The 14,183-nt window shown below is 43.2% G+C and overlaps 1 protein-coding gene across 17 annotated transcripts in view; it reads left to right on the forward strand.

Moving 5' to 3' along the window:
* Positions 1-14,183, forward strand: part of Sema6d (semaphorin 6D) — a 57,810-nt gene that overhangs the window by 6,715 nt on the left and 36,912 nt on the right. The window contains exon 3 of one of the 17 annotated variants that reach the window (XM_036183951.1): positions 1,549-1,699. The exons of the other annotated variants lie outside the window; for them this stretch is intronic. The gene's annotated coding sequence lies outside the window, so the exon portion shown is untranslated. The remainder of the gene's footprint in view (positions 1-1,548; positions 1,700-14,183) is intronic. 17 annotated transcript variants of the gene reach the window in all.

A 14,183-nucleotide genomic window follows, 5' to 3' on the forward strand; every position in this document is an offset into this window, starting at 1 on the left:
TTCATTTAAAAAAAAAAAAGTGCACGTGTGTAGATTAGCATTTTGGAGGGAGAGAAGAAGAAGAGATGAGAATGAAAACATTGAACCCTGATAATGATATGGACTGGAGTGTAAGTCCCACTTAGATGGAAGCTCCCCGAGGCTGTGGCCTGGTTAAAGTCAGCAGAGGAAGAGACACATACGTTCAGCAAATGCTGTAGTCAGTGTATTGGTGGGGTTTTATCACACAGCAGATAGAGTCTTCCATGGCGGATGGATTGCAAGGAGTGGTTGGAGGCTGGGTCAGCTTATTCCTAATAGAGGAAGATTGCCTGGGAAATTATGACTACATCCTCTAGAGAGTGAACGTTCTTCTGTGGTTCTGAGCTCCCAGGACAAACTCTTTTGCCACCAGTGGCTCCCTGTGCTATTTCCTCCCTAACACTGTCACTTTCCTCCAAGCTAAGTAGGACCATGGGTGTTTCTCAGCCATTGTTAACCCATTGGTTAACCTAAATTAGAATCAACACACAGTTAAGTTTAATGGTGGATGTAATATACTTGAGGGGAGGAAAGACCAGAAGTTCTGTAATGTAAGTATGCTTATTAGAATGAAGAGGGATAAGATGAACCGGGCGCATTAGGAATGGTCAAGTCAGCTGCTTTGCCAAGCCTTGCGCCTACCCCCAGGTTTGGTTTTCTAAGGTATATTTAACCCTCTCACAAGTTAATGCTTTCTTTACATGACAGTCTCAGCGAAGAATTGCTGCCAATCAACCATCAAGCAGAAATTACAAAATAGATGAGTAGCAAGAGGGCTTAATCCCAAGCAAATCCAATCTGGGGAACTTTTCAGGAATATTCCGGTGATTTAAAACAGAGAACCCGTTAAGTCTAGTGGTTGATCTGCCGCCTGCACAGTGGCTTGAAGTGAAGGGCACACTGCTTGCCTGTGCCCAGCACAGTTGCCTCTAGACCTGACTAAAATAAGCCGGCCTGGCTCAGCTGGGCTAATAATAACAGCACTCGCTGTGTGTTTGCCGTGTGCCGTGGCATTGTGCCTGGCGCTTTAAATATGTCGTCTCGTTTAATCCTCTTGCCGCCCCCGAGAATGTAAGGCTGGGAGCAAGGCACTGGCATATGTGAGTCCTCACCATGTGCCTGACACCCAAGTAAACACGCTAAATCACTGGGTCAGCACCTTTTAAGATGGCTGCTATGAATAATCTACTCATTGTTACAGAGGGAGAAACTGAGGCATGGGAGGTTAAGTATGTCCTAGAGTTAAAGCCAACGGCGAAAGGAGGGAGTTAGGGTCTGGGAGAGGGGGGTGTAATTGCACAGATAAACTGTGATCTTGAACACGTTACTTACTGTCTTCTAAAAAGAAGACTGTGCCTCTGCCTGATGAGTGTTGTGAGACACAAATGAATTAATATTTGAAGAGCACTTATAATAGTGTTTGGCATGCAGTGGCGTTTTAAATATACCACTGTCTGTCAGGTAAAAATAAATGTAGTCTGGCTCCAGAGCTTGTGCTCCTAGTCCTCATCCTGTGCTTCTTGACAGGTGTGACTCTGTCACTGCTCCTCCACGAGTGTATGGGCTGACTTCAGCTCCACAGCACCCTCCAGACACTGGTCACAGGTTCAGCCAGGTTAGGCTAGGAAGAGGATCACTTCGGGCAGTGTGGAGTCTGACCTCAGCCGCTCCAACCCAGGTATCTACTGTTTGACAGTCATGGTGTCAGAATCTGGAGTCCAGGGCTGGTGCTGTGGAAGGACAGATGCTGGTGATTGGTGTGTTGTCTGTGCTGGTGGCTCCTGGCTTGATGAAACTTGCCATAAACACTCCGGCACACTCCTGAGTGAATCCAGGTCTCTGGCCCGTAACCGAAATCCTAAGACTTTAAAATTGATCAGCATCACACAGCTTAAGATGCAGATTCCCAGAATTCTAACCCTCCTCCAGGCAGACCAGGTAAGTAATGCTTATTGTCTGTTGACAACCCTTTGAGAAAAGAGCCTCCAGTGTAGCCAGAGTATCCCTGACAGTCGTGTGCCTGCCTAGCATCTGGGGCAAATGCAGGTTCCCGTGTCAACATATTACTGGACAGCAAGGCTGGTGTGGACAAGCCACTAGGTAGGTGTGACTTCTTCCAGCCAGCCCAAGGCATCTCAGTTAGCTTATGAAAGGGAAGAGAAAGCCATAAAATACACTCCAAGCTAAAGAGGCTTATTTTTAAAAAAAGAAGAAGAAAACTCTAGTTTGTAAAAGATTTCCACAGTGAGCAGAAATCAGGAAAGAAAAAGGGCCTGGCTTATTTCTGCTGACTGGCCTGTATCATTTCATAAGCGGGGCTCCAGGCCAGTATTGCTATCAACAGTTCTTGATTCAGTGATAAACTGAGATAAGGGTAATCAAACTTCATGCTTCAAGGCATCAGGTGATTGCCTGCTGTGGTCAAGATGGAATTCTTCCCCTAGTGCTTTGCACAATTGACTAGACACATTAGACAGAGTTTTTTTGCCACACTTGGGGGAGTGGGGGTCAGCAGGGGGTGGGGGAGTAGGGGGATGGGGGGGTGGAGGCCTGGCTGAAAACTCCTGTGGCTGGTCCCACATGGGAAATGGTGTGTCTGGAGCATGCAGCCGAATCACCGTTTGGCTTCCTCCTCGTTATTGCTTGTCCTCATTCTGTGTGCCTGGTGCATCTATTGATGGCTAGAAGGCACAAGTTGAGGTCAGGAGCACCCTGCACTCAGAAGAGGTTGCCTTGCACTCCATCCATGCTCAGCAAATCCAGTTCCCTCATCTGATCTTGCTCTGGTGCCCCGTGAAATTATAATGAATGTCAGATAAAGTAATTCATGGAATTGAAGGTGCCATCCCAGCATAATGACATCACTGTTCATTGTAAACAACAGTCTGTATGTTTATGCTGGAATAATACTATCATGGGCATGATGACTGACATTGAGGGGTTTTGTTTTGTTTTGTTTTTTTGTTGTTTTGGTTTTTCGAGACAGGGTTTCTCTGTGTAGTTTTGGTGCTTGTCCTGGAACTCACTCTGTAGACCAGGCTGGCCTCGAACTCACAGAGATCCTGGCTCTGGCTCCTGAGTGCTGGGATTAAGGGCGTGCGCCACCACTGCCCGGCTCTGACACTGACTTCTTAATCTATGTGGAACACTGAAGGGTTTTATGTACACTCTGTCAGAGACCTGTGTTAGAAGTCCTTTAGGACACCTACTTGTTTCATTCCCACTTTGTAGAAAGCAGCACTAAATCTCCAGGAATGCCCCCTGCCATAGATGGCCGCAAACCAGTAACCTAAGACAGCTGAGATCTATAACTTTATAGTCAGGAGGAGTCAGAAGTCTGAGGTGTGTATCAGTGGGCTCAAAGCAAGGCACATAGGTGCCGGGAGCAGACCTCTGCCCTTGCGTGTTGTGGCCACCTCCTAGGCCATGTTTAGGCCTCGCCTGTCTCCTCCAGTTTTGCAGTTACCAAGTGCCTTCTACTTCCAGAACTGCAGGTCTGGCGTGCCGGCCCCCCCTTCTACTTGTTTAAGGACTGTTACAATTTCTGTGGCCCCAGTAGGTGATTCCGGATGAGTTCCCAGTTTTAAGGTCCTTAACTTACTCTCCCTCTTGCCAAGAAAGTTAGCGTTATTTACAGATTGTGGGAACTCAAGTGTCGCCACTTCTCAAGGGTGGGGACATCACTTGGCCTAGCATAGTTTGGTCCCTGTGAGGACCTTGAAGTAGCAGACTCGGAACCTCTGCCCAGTTCTGACTTTGAAGCCTGTGATCTCAACCACTTGCCAGAAGCCACTTTAATTTAACTAACTGGTGGAGAAAACAGTAAAACCCTGGGACGTGAGCGGTGAGAAATGCTGTGTTGCTCTTAGAATAATCAATTGGGAGCTTTTAAATACAACCATGGTAGTTGGTAACAACTCAGTCATTACCTATACTGACCTTCATGGCCTGCTCTGTACTAAGTGTGCAACACATTTGTGGTTTTGTTTGTCTTCCTGAGAGTAGGTATTTACTAACTGAATGGAAGGGGTTCACGAGCCCATTTGTCTTTTTCTGACAAAACTGGCTGAATCAAGCAGGGACAGTTTGGGGACCTGGACCATTTTGAGGTTTGAAATCTGTGGGAAAGTATTTCAAAGGAACTGTCCACTCAGCAAGGGTAAATGGAAAGAGTGACGGGAGCAACTGTCTTGTCCCTTGCTGGTTTGGCTACTGTCTCTTGGGATGGAGTTTCTCAAGCAAGACTGTTGCACCCCATCCCTGATGACCACAACTGTCTCTGGCTTGTAAGAAGCTGGACATCCCCGAAGGCCAGTCATTCAATTAGGAGCCTGTGTTTTGAACAGTCATAAGTTGTCAGGGCCTCTTCTTCTCTCTTGTGTACAAATTCAGTTATGTTTAAAGTCAAAACTATATTTGAAATGGATTAAAAGCACAGAGCTAGGAGTCTGATAGCTATCCTTGCTTGGCCACCAGCCTGAGGCCTGGGGCAGATCCCAGCCTAATGGCCATTGTTTTCTTTTTAGAACAAAGTGAATTTGAGGGCAAAATAGTGCCTAGAACTTTCAAGGTCCTAAAATGCTCCATTTATCTTCACGTAGTATCTTCCCCAGTTGTAAGAGCGAACGCAGTGGTGATTTAAAAACTCTGAGTCCACAGTGTGAGTACCATACAGTGGTGTGCGTACAGAGACAGACAACAGATAGCTTGACTTTTCAAATTTATTATTGTCATTTACATTTTACAGCACTCTGCCTTTTTCTTTGGGGATCACTTATACTTCATTGCTGTTAATATAGTTTTTAGACTCAATTTTCAGAAATACATAGATAATATTTTCAGTTAGCAATAACTACACCTCATTCAGCTCTTGGGAGGTGATATGATGCTGCAGCATGATTTTTCTCTCTGTAATTTTCACTTTCTTCCCTGAAGAGCCATTCTCTCCCCCCCCAAACATGTAGCAGGGAGAGGCAGAGAGTTTGAAAGTACAGAGCCGGACCTGACTTATGGGCTGTGCCTAGTTTAGATTGTATTGCAGAAAATTGTAGGCTGACATCCAAAGTCAGGGAGAGAATGTCTTTATTGATTAGCAAAACCTTTTATGAAAAAGAAAGGTGGTAGCCCCTCCAAAACTAATTTGTCATCTTTGATTGAATACAGTGGTCCCCATCATCCATGGGGAATTTATTCCAGAACCTCCTCCAGTGGGTACCTGAAACCTCAGCACCTTGAATGCTGTGTGTATCATGCCTACCCCCATATAGAAATAAATACCTGTAATAAAGTGTAATGTGTAAATTAAGCACATTAAGAGATTAACAACAGCTGCTAATAACAAAATGGAAGCATTGCAATAGCACACACACACACACACACACACACACACACACAACACACACTAATAAACGCTGTGTTAATACAGTATCTTTCAAAACATCTTACTGTATGTTTGCTTTTTCCTTAAAAGCAGCAACTTCGTGGCTTCTCTCTGGCACATCACAGCTCTCCAGATCGCTGCTAGACTCTGAAGCCATTACCGAGTCAGAGATAGGGTTTCTTGGGCTCAGCATTGTTAATAACAGCAGCCATCCAGCTGATCATGGAGACAGCTGCTCACTGGCCAGTAAGTGGGTGACTTTAGACATAGTGTGGTATCCCTGGATAGAGGGGTGATTCTTGTACCAGCCAGGATGGTTTCATTTCCTGTTGCTGTGATAAAATACCCTGAAAAAAGAAAGTTAAGTGATACACAAGGGGTTGTTTGGGTCTCAATTCCAGATTATGGGAAGGTCAAGGAGCTAGGAACTCAGTGCACCTAGTCACATTCTATCCTGAGTGAAAGCAGCAAGTGGATGCTTGCATACAGTGCTCAGCTTGATTTTTCCACTCTTAGACAATCCAGGATCCCATTTCCAGGAAATGATGTCACCAACAGTGAGCAGGATTTCCTACCTCAATTAACACGATCAAATAATCTCCCACAGAGGTGCCCAAAGGCTAACCTTATGCAGACAGTCCCTTATAAAAACTCCCTTCCCAGGCACGTCCAGATTGTTATCACATATAGGGCAAGACTGAGTGAGATAGCTGAGGTTTCCTCACATGACTCAAGGGTACTTGACATAAAACTGATGGGTCATTTGTTCCTGGAATTTTCTGGTTAATATTCTCAGACCACACTTGGCCATAGGTGCTTGAAACCACAGAATAAGAGAGGATTGCTGTATTTCCTTTAAAAATATGTGTCTCTTTAAAAAGCATGCTAGCCTTTAATCCAGATGTCGCCTACAGTTTTAGCTCCCTGAACTGTCCAGCTCACAGAAAGGAAGATGAGGAAGTCCAGCCCAGGTCCAAGCTTGCTGATGGTCACTGCTCAGTTCCTACCATTGGAACTTGAGGCTTGGTTTCATTTTTCCCTCAACTGTTCTCACTATCTTCATGATTTTTTCAAACTCAAGATTATGAAAAGTAATTACACTATTATAGAGACATCCTTTATACTGGTGTACGTCAGTCTAGAGTCATAAAAAGATCCAGTGCTACCACACATTCACAGTCTACTCGACACAAAAGTCAAGAGAGACAGAGATTGAAACCCTGGCCTGTGTTTGGTGGATATTAGAAATTGAATATATCACTAGTCTCTCCAAATCTTGGTTTCCCATTTTATAAAATGGAGAAAGTGTTCTTAAAGAGATGTAAAACCAATGAGCATACTGCATGGGAGCCAGCCTTGGCATTGTTAGAACTCCATACTGCTCCAGACTGTTGAGAATGCTTTAAGATAGAAAACAAAAATCCCAGTTCAAAGATGTTTAAATGACCAGGGCCTTATGTCATGTTCTAAGGAGTCCTAAGATGTGCTGGCTTTGAGCTGGTTCATTCTTTAGCTAAGCAAATGCTTGCTAGATTGCCTTAATGAGTGACTGACTTCTCCTGGGTCTCATTGGATAGAATTGTGCAGCCTTTTGAATCTGGAGTTGAAACCAGTCTTAGACAGGGGAATGGGGGTGTTGTGAGTGTCCTAGGGTGCAGAGATTGGCATACTCCTGGCAGTGTGCATAAAAGCAGCATTTGGTTTACTGAGCACTTATAGCTTGTCAGATATATATGTTATGTTTCTACTGTGTACATCACAACAGTGTATTTGCATCCAAACTACAAGTTTCATGGATGGCAAGGAATATTTTTCTCCATTATTTAAAAGTTTTACACACCTGAAATAGAAATTACACTTGATTAGCTAGTTAAAAATATAGAAGGTGTTTGACATTGGAGGAAAAATGCTACCAAATGTGGGCTCAGTATGAAGCATCCGTTTGCTTTCTCCAGCCTTCCCTCTTTTCCCTGAAGCTTGTTTAAGATGAGAAACAAGGACCCCCTGCCAGATTAACTTGGAAACATCACAGTAAATATAGTCATAATTATAAAGGCACTTTCATCTGTTGAGAGTCGGAAACGCTAACTGGGTTTTCTGAAACGCTAAGGCATTTCATGATCATAAATTCAGTTTTCTCCTGCTCCTATTTAAAGAAGAAAAAAAAAAGCCATTAACCCTTGAAGCCCCAGAGTTCAAGTTTACTGTGTTTCTAATACATGTGATCAGTCCTGTATCTACAAGGAAAGTTACTGCCCCTTAGGTTTCTTTGTCACAGAATGGAGTCCATCCTGACTGTAGTTCTCCTGAATGAGCTTGCTTAACCTTTGTCCATTTTTAGCCTCCTTTTTCCTGGTACAGTTAAACAATAAATCAGGTCTAAGGCACCATAAAACCTGGGCGAGGAGGCCCCTCCTCTACTGTCTTTCTACAGCTGATCTGCCTTTGCACGGAGCTATAAAAATTAACTGCCTAGATTTTCAATATCCGAGATTTCTAGTTTCAGTGTTTTATGGTTGCATTTTTGCCCACCAAGGTGAAACATCACTCAGACTTTGTCAAGTAAGTACTGCTTCATAAAGGAAGACCATGGCTCTGACTCCACTCCTTTGTCTGTACAACCTTTCACAGTTTCTTCCCCATCTCTTGCAACCGATGACCCCAAATGCTCCTAAGCTCAGAGTCGGACTCTGCTACTGACCCTCTCGGAAGCCTCGTCTTCACCTCTGATAAATTAGAAGAGTATTTCTGCCGAACTGTTCCCAGTGTAACTGATGGAAAGCACTTGGCATGGAGTCCAACCAGTTGTAGCAGCTTTACTAGTAACGTTGTTTTCAAATCAAAAATGTTGGGCAATGCATGGACTATTCACGTAGCTAAGGCTACCAGATCTCTGTATATGGGTTGGCTACAAGCAACCCGTTTTTGGATGGCTGCTTAGAAGCTCATAGAGAAGGAGAAGACAGGACCAGGTCTGATCAGAACGTGACGTCACTGAAGCTCTTCAAGGCCAGTCTACCACACATACATTGTCACTCACCTGTTGCATGCAGTTTCTGGCCATGCCAACATTTCCTATGCTGCACGATATTTTATGATTATGACAGAAGTAATGGACCAGGTACTTATAATGAGTTCCAGTATCAGCTCAACCTAGCCTTGGATCTTAGTGATGTTCCAGATGCTTCTAAGACCCTTCGCACTCTGGCTTATTTATTTATTTGTCCATGCAGTGATTTTTTTTTTTTTTAATTTCATTTTCTGTCTTCAAAGCCTGTCTTCCTTTTGCCTCAAAAGAACCAAAGTGTAGTGTATTCTGCTGGAATAATTGCTAACAGGGTCAGCTCTGTGGGCATGTGACCTGTGCATGGCACTTGGTCCTTCCTTGCTAAGAATACTCTGTTGTTACCATCTTGACATTTCTAACAGACCCCCTTTTCCACTGGGCTTGGGCCCGGCCAATCGCCCGACTGGCCATGAGGCTCAGTATTGGCATAAGCTAGAAGGACTCCCTAACCCTGGATATGAGGTCCCACTGTGTCAGCCATCCTGGAAGCGCCCTAATTTGGATTTTGTAAGTGAAGACATAACCTTCACACCTTAGGAGAGTAAGATATAGGTGATATGCTGTCAGGCCAGAGTTTGGGTTTTGTCTGTAGCAATACCATACTTTCTGAACTAGAAATCAGGACATAGGAATTATGGGACCGAAAGAATAATTGAAATTAGGACTGGTCTTGAGAAAGTTGAGCTGTCAGCTGACACCTTTGATTTCTAGCAGAGACCTCCACGCTGCAGGTGGCTTTACAACATGCCGTCAGATTGATGGGCACTGGCCACATTCTGCACATTTCCCTTGGATCTGTCCTTTCTTCTCTATAGATTTTATGCTAATTTCCCCAAGGAGACTTAACTCACTCCTGTACTTTACTTTGGCCATACTTTAAAAAATAATCTATATCCCAGACTTTAAAACTCTCACATATAAGTATTGGCATCCTTCAGAATTGTCTAGCTCCATGCCAGAACTCTGCCATGAGTGCTAACAGAGCGAAGCAGCACTGTGCTCATCACGCAGTACCACAGGAATGCCAGCTCTGGGTGTTCCCTATAGTCTTACAATTCCGTTAACCTCCAGGAAAGATATGAGTGTAGCCCATGGGCCAAGCAAGTTCTTCAGAATCTATGTCTAAGGTCCAAGAGAGAAGTTCTACCTCTGATATGTTAGATCTGACTGGCTCATTCATCCTGGAAGAGCTCTGTGGGCACCGCTACATGTTAAAAAACCAATAGATGTTTAATAGCAGGCACAGACTTCTCATCAGGTGAGGTTCCCAGGAAACTTCAGCATTAAAAGCCCAAAGAAAACCTGCTAACTTAGCTGAGGTTCCAAAAGCACTTTTAAATACACCATCGGTGCTACTTGCAATCACCTTAACGTGAGCAAACTTTATTTTATTTAAGTTTTTTTTAATTTAATTTATTTATTTGTATGGGTGTGTGTACATGACTGCATGCCATGAATGTTCAGGAACTTACAGACACCACAAGATGACATCAGATCTCCTAGTGTCCGAGTTACAGGCAGTTGTGAGCTGCCAGATATGGAGGCTGGGAATTGAACCTGGGTCCTTCAGTGCTCTTAACAGCTGAGTCTCCAGCCCCTTGAGTGGATTTTTAGATGGGAAAAAGAATACAACGTTCCGAGCATCTCTGGTCACCCACCTAAACACTGGCACCTGAAGCCTGCCTCTCTGCTCAGCAAGCAGATGGCTGCCTTGTTTCAACAGAGGGATGGGCAGCCTTCTGCCGTGTGTATAGCAGAAGCTGGGACAACTCAAGTCATGGTGTCAGGGACCTGATAGCAAAGTAATGACACTTAGTATTAAGTGTTTTATTGTGAAGTGGTTTTTATTTTGACTCCAGTTCATAGGGTTTTTGTTTTGTTTTGTTTTTGTTTTGTTTGTTTGTTTATTTTTTTCATTTTTTTTGTTTTGTTTTTCAAGACAGGGTTTCTCTGTGTAGCTTTTCGTCTTTCCTGGATCTCGGTCTGTAGACTAGGCTGGCCTCGAACTCACGGAGATACGCCTGGCTCTGCCTCTCAAGTGCTGGGATTAAAGGCATGTGCCACCACTGCCCAGCCAATACATAGGTTTTAATGTAGATTATTTTAAGCACCTAGAGGATGTAGATGGAGACAGAAGCAGGCCACTATGCACCATATCATTGGCCCTTGTAAACATTGTGTTTTTTAGACAGTCTTCATTGTATGGCTGAGGCTGACCTGCGGTCTCGGTCTTCCTGCCTCAGCGTCAGGTGTGCTGCTTGTTTATCTCTTAATTTAACCATACTTAATTTAATTTTACATTAGTAGGGAATGTCTTGACATCTGCCTCTTTCGGTGTCCAGGAAGGAGGTGCTTAGCTGGGAAGGCTTAGAACAGAATGAAAATTTACATCTCCTTTCCCAAGATATTTCGTCAACCCTTCATGGATTGGGTTTTGTGTGTTCGCTTTTCACTTTGGGTTTGGGAGTTTTAATTTACCGTTTATTTTATTTCTCATTTTGCTTGTGTATGTATGTGTGATGTATGTGTGAGTGTATGCGTGTTTGAATGTGTGTGTGAGTATGCCTACACACGTGAGCAAATGCAGATGCAGGCCTGAGGCTGAATTGGGACTTTCCTTCAGTCACTCTCTACTTACTCCTAAGTCGTGGTTTTTCAGTTGAACCCAAAGCTCATCGGTATGGCCAGTCTACCTGGCTAGCTTACTCTTGTGGGGCATGGAGGTCGGGTCTCTATCTGCTGTCTTCCAAGTTCTAGAATTACAGGCAGGTTTTCATTTCCATCTGACACTTGCATGGGTGCTAAGGATCTGGTATCTGGCCTCAGTCCAGTCCTCATGCTTGGCCTGGCAAGTGTTTTAACCATGAGCCATTTTCCCAGCACTGGTTTGTTTTATTTGGTTTGGTATTTTGAAACATGTTATTGCTGTGTAGCCTTCACCGGTACCCTGAAACTCACTCTGTAGATTGGGCTGGCCTCGAACTTGCGCTGATCCTCTTGCCTCTGCCTTACAAGTTCTGGGATGACAGCTGTGAGCCACCATGTCCAGTTGAACCATTAACGGTTTTCTGAGACAGGGCTTTAAAAAACTTGGTTCCATTCACAACCCCTCTTTCCTGAGAAGCTTTTACAGGCCTCTGGGTGTATGAGTTTACACTTTGGGTATATGGCCTCAACACTTTTCAGAGTTAATACTTTGATTTTATAGTAGTTAATGCACAAATATATAGTCCAAAATGGGAAACTTATGCTCAGGGCCATTTCAGAAACTGTTGCAAATTCTCTCCTTGTCTCAAGCCAAAATTCATGTAAGAATTTAATTTTCTTTAAATGAAACTCAAGCTAACAACTTGAACAGCAGTTTTTCAAGTCTAATGTTTTTAGAGTCTAAAGCAATGCAGTCTAAAGTTAGGCTACTTTGTTATTTAAATGCTGAGGGATTATAGCAGGGAAATGCTAAAAAGCTGCTGCTTTCCGTAAACTCTGAGAGTTCCATAAGAGCAGGAAACCATGTAAGTACAGTCACAGAATTGTATAGCAGAGATTTCTAAAGATGCACCAGTGTACTTCAGACAGCTTTAGGCAATGCTAGGCGGCCTGATGTCATGCAGCAAGAGCCAGTATGATGCATTAAGAACAAAGGTTGTGGTGAGGTCCCGTAACACAACACAGCAGCTGCTACCAGAAATACCTCAGACTCATGGCAGGCTAGATTTTCAGTTAATTATTGAACATTCAGAAGCCTTTTATTGGCACCACCACATCTACTTACATGACCCCAAATGGGGTCAGGACCCACACTTTGAGGAGTTATGGTCTAAGAGATACATCCACAAGTATCTTAGCATTGAATGGGGTGATCGGACAGTGGCCTGCAGAGATGGCTGCAGTCTGATTTGTTCTGCTAACAAATAAAGGCAGGAGCCCAGACCAGTCTCCTCTGCTCTAATATTTATCTTATGGCTGAGAAGAGTGGTTCAGCCGACCAGGTTCTGCAGTAGACTCAGAGTTCCAACTGCCGTCATCTTTAGAGCGAACTGAAACAACCCAGCCATATAAATTTGTTTCTGAAAACAGGCAGTTAATGATTAGTACACATTCTAATAAAATGTAGGGTGATGTAAGGTGATGATTCCAGTGAAGAGAAAGGAGCTGTCAGAACATCCTTGTGTCCAGGTATCATAGTCAGGACTTCACCAGGAGTCTTGGGATTTGGAAGTGCCCGATTTTCCTTGGCTACTTTCCCCTGTGTGATCTTAGAGGGCAGGAAGAACATCTTACTATTTGAGCAACTGTTCTACCAGTGATTTTGGCTTTCACGATTCAGGTGCTTAGTTGCAGTGGGTTTTAAAATTGATTTTAGTGGTATAGATCTGACAACTGAGGTATCTGTAACAGCTTTTCTTCTATGTGACTATAATTCTTAATTTTGATGTAAAAGTTCCTATAATCCTGGTGCCAACAGAAAAACAATGATTTTTTTTTTAATTGCCATGGATGTTTATGACAGTCTGATTAAGGCTTATATTAAAAATGGGAACTGCAGCCTGGAGAGATGCCTTAGTAGTGAAGAGCTCTTACTGCCCTTGCAGAGAACCCAGGTTTATTTTCTAGCACCCATGTGGGCTCACAACAGCCTATAACTCCAGATACAGGGAATCTGATACCTTCTTCTGGCTTCCAAAGGCTCCAGTCGTATATTTGTACATATATGCATGCGGGCAAAACACTCATACACATAATGAAAACAAATGGATAGATAGATAGATAGATAGATAGACAGACAGACAGACAGGCAGGCAGGCACATACACACATACATAAAAACAAATGAATAGATATAGATAGGTAGGTAGGTAGATAGATAGATAGATAGATAGATAGATAGATAGATAGATAGATACGTACATACATACACACACATAAAAACAGATAGATAGATAGATAGATAGATAGATAGATAGATAGATTGATAGATAGATTGATAGATTGATTCTACGTCATCCAAAGCTAAAGGTCAAGGTGCAGGGGTAAAAAAACAAACATTGTCAAAAAAAAAAGTATAGGGGGTGGTATTGTTTCTAGCTTTACTTTAAATATTGATGTGTAGAGCCTTGAAATATAGAATAGTGACAGCAAGAAGGAGAAGCAGGGGTAGAGGACAACAGATGACATTACAGTATGCCAACTCAGATGAACTCGCCAAGGACCTCCATTTTTCCTACTACCCGCTCTGGGATAAATAGGACATGGAAAACAATGGAAGACCTGTTCTCCAGCACAGTCCCATCTAAAACAAATTATACATCCTAGGAAAAACTATCCTAGAGGATTCGAGTACTGATTCATGTTCCTCAACAGGCAGTTGACAACTGTCTTCATGAAGAAATATTCAGCTTGTGTGAATGGACGGTAACTTTATTTACTTAGTGGTGCATTTCCTTCCCACCTTTTTGATTTTTCATATTTATTTATTTTGGTTCTTTGGAGACAGGGTCTCATTTTGTAGCTCAGATTTTTCTGGAACTTATTGTGTAGTCCACATTTAGTCTGCCCCTGCAGCAACCCCCTGCCTCAGCCTTTGAATGCTAAGATTACAAGCATGAACCGCCACACCTGACTTCTCTCTGCCTTTTAATGTTAAGAAATTACAAAATATTATTTTAAGGGGAAATAACTCAAAAATAACTTTTTTTTTTGGTTTTCTATTTCCTTC

The sequence above is a fragment of the Onychomys torridus genome, chromosome 4 (assembly GCF_903995425.1).
Source record: "Onychomys torridus chromosome 4, mOncTor1.1, whole genome shotgun sequence".
In the NCBI taxonomy this organism is placed as follows: domain Eukaryota; kingdom Metazoa; phylum Chordata; class Mammalia; order Rodentia; family Cricetidae; genus Onychomys; species Onychomys torridus.